Genomic DNA, 6,559 nt, shown 5'->3' on the forward strand with positions numbered 1-6,559 from the left:
AGGCTGAGGTGAGTGGATTGCCTGAGGTCAGGAGTTCGAGGTCAGCCTGGCTAATATGGTGAAACCCCATCTCTACTAACAATACAAAAAAATTACCCAGGCATGGTGGCACATGCCTGTAGTCCCGGCTACTTGGGAGGCTGAGGCAGGAGAATTGCTTCAACCCAGGAGGTGGAAGTTGCAGTGAGCTGAGATCACACCACTGCACTCCAGCCTGGATGACAAGAGTGAAATTCCGTCTTAAAAATAAAAGAAAAACTGTAAGACATTAATGAAAAAACTTGAAGAAGACACAAATAAAAGAAAATATATTCTATGTTCATGGATTAGAAGAATCAATATTGTAAAAATGTTCATACTATCCAAAGCAATCTACAGATTCAATGAAATCCCTATCAAAATTTCAATGTCATTTTTATAGAATTTTTTTCATCCTAAAATTCGTATTAAAAATTAAAAAAACCTGAACAGTCAAGGCAATCATGGGCAAAATGATCAAAGCCAGAAATATCACACTTCCACTGGGGGTGGTGGTTCACACCTGTAATCCCAGCACTTTGGGAGGCTGAGACAGGTGGATCACCTGAGGTCAGGGACTAGCCTGACCAACAGGGTGAAACCCTGCCTCTACTAAAAATACAAAAATTAGCCGGGCATGGTAGCAGGCACCTGTAATCCCAGCTGCTTGGGAGGCTGAGGCAGGAGAATGGCTTGAGTCTGGGAGGCGGAGACTGCAGTGAGATGAGATTGTGCCACTGCTCCCCACCCTGGGTGACTAAGCAAAACTCTGCCTAAAAAAAAAAAAAAAGAAAAAGAAAAAAAATATATATCATACTTTATCATTTTAAGCTGTATTACAAAACTGTAATATAGTTTGTTTGTTTGTTTGTTTATTTTGAGACAGAATCTCACTCTGTTGCCCAGGCTAGAGTGTAATGGTATGATGTCAGCTCACTGCAACCTCCGTCTCCCAAGTTCAAGTGATTCTCATGCTCAGCCTCCCAAATAGCTGGGATTGCACGCAGGTGCTGCCATGCCCAGCAAATTTTTGCATTTTTAGTAGAGGCGGGGTTTCACCATGTTGCCCAGACTGGTCTCGAACCCCTGACCTCAGGTGATCTGCCTGCTTCAGCCTTCCAATGTGCTGGAATTAACATGCATGAACCACTGCGCCCGGCCCTGCAATACAGTTTAAATATCAGACAGATACAGAAAACAAACACTGTATGATCTCATTTACATGTGGAAATCTAAAAAAGTCAAACTCACAGAAGCAGGAGGTACACTGGGACACTGGGATTGCCAGGGTTGAGGGGTGTCTGAAATGGAGGGTCAAAGGATACAAACGTTCTGTTATAAGATGAATAAATTCTGGGGATATAATGTACAAGATGGTGACTAAAGTTGACAATACTGTGGTAGTGTACTCGAAATTTGCTAAAAGAGTAGATCTTAAGTGTTCTGCAACACAGTGAAACCCCATCTCTACTAAAAATACAAAATTAGCCAGGCCCACGCCTGTGGTGCAGGCCTATAATCTCAGCTACTCCAAATACTGAGGCAGAAGAATCACTTGAACCTGGGAAGCGGAGGTTGCAGTGAGCAGAGATCGCGCCATTGTACTCCAGCAGCCTGGGTGAAGAGTAAGACTCCATCTCAAAAATAAATAAATAAATAAGATTATAAAGGAGCTGAACAATTCCTATAGCCTATAACATTGTAGCCATCATAATGTTGTACTGCATGTGTTTCTGGTGACTCTGGTATAAACAAACCTACTGCACTGCTAGTCATATAAAAATATAGCACATACAATTATGCACAATACCTACTGCTTGATAATAATAAATGACCACATTCCTGGTTTATGTATTTACTATACTATACTTATTATTTTAGAGTGTACTCTTACTATTTTAAAAAAAAAACAAGTGCTAACTGTAAAACAGCCTAAGGCAAGTTCAGGCTATATTCCAGAAGGCATTTTTATTATAGGAAATGACAGATTCATGCATATTATTGCCTCTGAAGACCTTCCAATGGGACAAGATATGGAGATGCAAGACAGTGATGTTGATGCTCCTGTCCCTGTGTAGGCCTCGGCTAATGTATGTGTTTGTGTCTTAGTTTTTAACACAAAAATTTAAAAAGTTAAAAATAAAAATTTTTTTAAATAGAAAAAGCATATCAAAAAATATAAAGCAAGACAGTTTTGTACAGATGTACAATGTGTGTTTTAAACTAAGTGTTATTACAAGAGTCAAAATTTTTTTAAAAATTTAAAAGTGGGCAGGCGCGGTGGCTCACGCCTATAATCCCAGCACTTTGGGAGGCCAAGGCCGGTGGATCACGAGGTCAAGCGATCGACACCCTCCTGGTCAACATGGTGAAACCACGTCTCTACTAAAAATGTAAAAATTAGCTGGGCGTGGTGGCATGCGCTTGTAGTCCCAGCTCCTCGGGAGGCTGAGGCAGGAGAATTGCTTGAACCCAGGAGGCAGAGGTTGTGGTGAGCAGAGATCGCGCCATTGCACTCCAGCCTGGGTAACGAGCAAAACTCCGTCTCAAAAACAAACAAACAAACAAAAATTTTAAAGTGTATAAAGTAAAAAAGTTACAGTAATCCCAACCACTTGGGAGACTGAAGCGTGAGAACCACTTTGATCCAGGAGGCAGAGGTCTCATTCAGTGAGCCGAGATCATGCCTCTGCATTCCAGCCTGGCAACAGAGTGAGACTGTCTCAAAAAATACACATAAAGAAAAAAAAAGTTACAGTAAGCTAAGGTTGACTTGTTATTAAAGAAAAAAAGTTTATAAATTTAGTGAAGTTTAAGTGTAGTGTTTATAAAGTCTACAGTAATGTTCAGTAATATGCTAGGCCTTTGCATTCAATCACCACTCATTCACTGAGTCACCCAGAACAACTTCCAGTCCTGCAAATTTCAGGCATGATAAGTGCCCTATACAGGCATGCCATTTTTTAACTTGTATGCCACACTTTTACTGTATCTTTTCTGAGTTTACATGTGTTTAGATACACAAATACCATGGCGTTACAATCGCTTACAGTATTCAGTACAGTATCATGCTGTACAGGTTTGTAAACAGGCTATGCCACACAGCCTAGGTGTGTAGTAGGCTGTATCAACCAGGTTTATATAAGTACTTTACGACGTTCCTACGGCAAAAGTCACCTACCGATGCATTTCTTAGAATATATCCCTGTCATTAAGCAATACATGGCTGTATATGGATTCATTAGAATTTTCTTAAAAACAGAGATTATCCGGGCATGGTGGCTCACACCTGTAATCCCAGCACTTCAGGAGGCCAAGAGGCAGGTGGATTGCCTGAGCTCAGGAGTTTGAGGCCAGCCTGGGCAACACGGTGAAACCCCGTCTCTACTAACATACAAAAAAATTAGCTGGGCATGGTAGCATGGGCCTATAATCCCAGCTACTCGGGAGGCTGAGGCAGTAGAATTGCTTGAATCTGGGAAGCAGAGGTTGCAGCGAGCTGAGACTGTGCCACTGCACTCCATCCTGGGCAAAAGAGCAAGACTCCATCTCCAAAAACAGAGGTTAAAAATATATTTTGTTTGTTTGTTTGTTTTGTTTTTCCTCAGCTACCGCCAAGGTGCTCGGTCCTTCGGAGGAAGCTAAGGCTTCGTTGGGGTGAGGCCCTCACTTCATCCGGCGACTAGCACCGCGTCCGGCAGCGCCAGCCCCACACTCACCCGCACCGTGGCCTCCGTCTCCGAGCTCGCCTGCATCTACTCAGCCCTCATTCTGCACGACGATGAGGTGACTGTCGCGGAGGATAAGATCAATGTCCTCATTAAAGCAGCCGGTGTAAATGTTGAACCTTTTTGGCCTGACTTGTTTGCATAAGGCCCCGGCCAACGTCAACATCGTCAACATCGGGAGCCTCATCTGCAATGTAGGGGCTGGTGGGCCTGCTCCAGCAGATGGTGCTGCACCAGCAGGAGGTCCTGCCCCTCCACTGCCGCTGCTCCAGCTAAGGAGAAGAAAGTGGAAGCTAAGAAAGAAGAATCCGAGGAGTCTGATGATGACATGGGCTTTGGTCTTTCTGACTAAACCTCTTCTACAATGTGTTCAATAAAAAGCTGAACTTTAGCCCTGCCGCTGAGGCTTCCACCATCACGGTGCGGAAGCTTAAGTTCCACGTGCAGAAGCTGCTGAAGCAGGTGGACTTCCTGAACTGGGAGGTCACCGATAGCAACCTGCACGAGCTGCGCGTGTTGCGGCGTTACCGGCAGCAGCGGCGGGAGGACTACACGCGCTGCAACCAGCTGAACCGTGCCGTGCGTGACCTGGCGCGGCGCCTGCGCGACCTGCGGAGCGTGACCCGTTCCGCATGCGCACTTCCGCCGCGCTGCCGGACAAGCTGTGTGCTCTCGGCCTGGTGCCCACGCGCGGTTCACTGGAGCCCTGCGACTTCATCAGGGCCTCCTCCTTCTGCCGCCGCCGCCTTCCCACCTTGCTCCTCAAGCTGCGCATGGCGCAGCACCTTCAGGCTGCCGTGGCCTTTGTGGAGCAAGGCCACATACGCGTGGGCCCTGACGTGGTTACCGACCCTGCCTTCCTTGTCACGCGCAGCATGGAGGACTTTGTCACTTGGGTCGACTCGTCCAAGATCAAGCGACACGTGCTGAAGTACAACGAGGAGCACGATGACTTCGATCTGGAAGCCTAGCGGCTCTCCCACTCTCCACGGCTGTCTCTTACAGATGGGAAAACTGAGACCTGATGCTGAAGATTCTCTGAGGGTGCTCTCCCGAAGAGTGTCAAACGGCTGTAGGTACTTAAGAACTTGATACATCAAGGGCAGGCCGTGCACAGAGCCACAGGAGGTACGTTCTTATTTTCCAGGAAATGTTCTTAGAACTTGGACTACTGATTTTTGTGCCTTGGGAAACAGTCGGAAGTAACTTGGTGCTGCTCTGGGGTATTGTTGGCTTCTTGCGTTGGAAACTTTGTAATGTAAAAGCAAAAACTGCAAATCCCCACACTCTGTTTCCCTTTATCGTCTTGTAGCTGGACTGGTTCCATTCATTTAACTCGAATTCTTGCTCCTGTCCATGGGGTTAAGCTGTGTAGAGATGATGCGGAGTTTGGTGAGCTCAAGTTTTTATAAACTCAGTGAGACTAGTGTGTTCAGGATCGCCTCCCTTGTTTAAAGAAATGCTTTCCTAATGCCATTAAATGACTCAGCTGCTTTGTAAGTGCAAAAAAAAAAAAAAAAAAAAACATGAGTGAATCTCCGTCTCAAAAAAAATCTTTTTTCTTTTTTTTGAGACAGGCTCTGTCACCCAGGCTGGAGTGCAGTGCAGTGGTGCGATCTTGGCTCACTGCAACCTCCACCCCCGGGTTCAAGGGATTCTTCTGCCTCAGCCTCCCAAGTAGCTGGGACTACAAGCACACGCCACGACGCTTAACTAATTTTTGTATTTTTAGTAGATACGGGGTTTCACCACATTGGCCAGGCTGGTCTCTAACTCCCAACTTCGTGATGTGCCCACCTCAGCCTCCCAAAGTGCTGGGATTATAGGCGTGAGCCACCATGCCCTGCCAGGTTAAAAATCTTGTGTGAGCCAGGGACAGACTCACTATGGATGTGCATAGGTGATCCTGCTGTTTCAACCACAATTCTACACTAATCAGCAGTATCAGAAAACCCAAATCATTAAGATCTCTTTTTTTTTTTTTTTTTTTTTTTTTGAGAAGTCTCTGTCGCCCAGGCTGGAGTGTAGTGGCATGATCTCAGCTCACTGCAGCCTCCGCCTCCTGGGTTCAAGTGATTCTCCGGCCTCAGCCTCCTGAGTAGCTAAAATTACAGGCATGTGCCTCCACACTTGGCTAATTTTTTGTATTTTTAGTAGCTACAGGGCTTCACCATGTTGGTCACGCTGGTCTCGAACTCCTGACCTCATGATCTGCCTGCCTCAGCCTCCCAAAGTGCTGGGATTACAGGTGTGAGCCACCACGCCTAGCCATTAAGATCTCTTAAGCAACAGCTTGTAGTTACTGAAAATTTACACTGAGTGGGAACTATGGAGTATTCAGAAGAATAAAATAAACAGAGCTTCTGCCTTCAAGGACAGGAAAGTGAGATGTCTACTTATGCAATGATAATGAGCAATGCACAGAGACATATTATGCAGTAGCTAAATGTGTGAATTAGACAAGTGATTGAGTACTTCAGAAAAGGAGAAGTCTGTGTTGGCTGCTTGGAGCTGGGGAATAGATAGAACTTGAGCTGAAATAATAACAGTTCAACTGAGATAAGCTGAGATGTGGGAGACTAAAAGATGAAGCACTTTGGCTTCATTGTTTCATCCATATAGTCATAGTACAGCTATGGAACCATGGTTACTATTATTAGTACATCGCTTGCATAATATTCCAGATAAAAATGCATTGTTTGGCCTGGCACAGGCTCACGCCTATTATCTCAGAACTTTGGGAGGCCAAGGCGGTGGATCAAGAGGTCAGGAGTTCAAGATCAGCCTGGCCAACATGGTGAAACCCCATCTCT

The 6,559-nt window shown here is 45.4% G+C and overlaps 2 pseudogenes across 2 annotated transcripts; both read left to right on the plus strand.

Annotated features, from left to right (window-relative positions):
• The first annotated feature begins 3,663 nt into the window (after nt 1-3,663).
• On the plus strand, nt 3,664-4,137 carry LOC116565494 (annotated as a pseudogene). Its single transcript, XR_004275467.1, has one exon. The product of XR_004275467.1 is annotated as a 60S acidic ribosomal protein P1 pseudogene (transcript).
• On the plus strand, nt 4,125-5,267 carry LOC116565372 (annotated as a pseudogene). Its single transcript, XR_004275409.1, has one exon. The product of XR_004275409.1 is annotated as a U3 small nucleolar ribonucleoprotein protein IMP3-like (transcript).
• The last annotated feature ends 1,292 nt before the right edge of the window (nt 5,268-6,559 follow it).

Source organism: Sapajus apella, unplaced genomic scaffold (genome assembly GCF_009761245.1).
Source record: "Sapajus apella isolate SASKATOON/1434 unplaced genomic scaffold, GSC_monkey_1.0 scaffold40, whole genome shotgun sequence".
In the NCBI taxonomy this organism is placed as follows: Eukaryota; Metazoa; Chordata; class Mammalia; order Primates; family Cebidae; genus Sapajus; species Sapajus apella.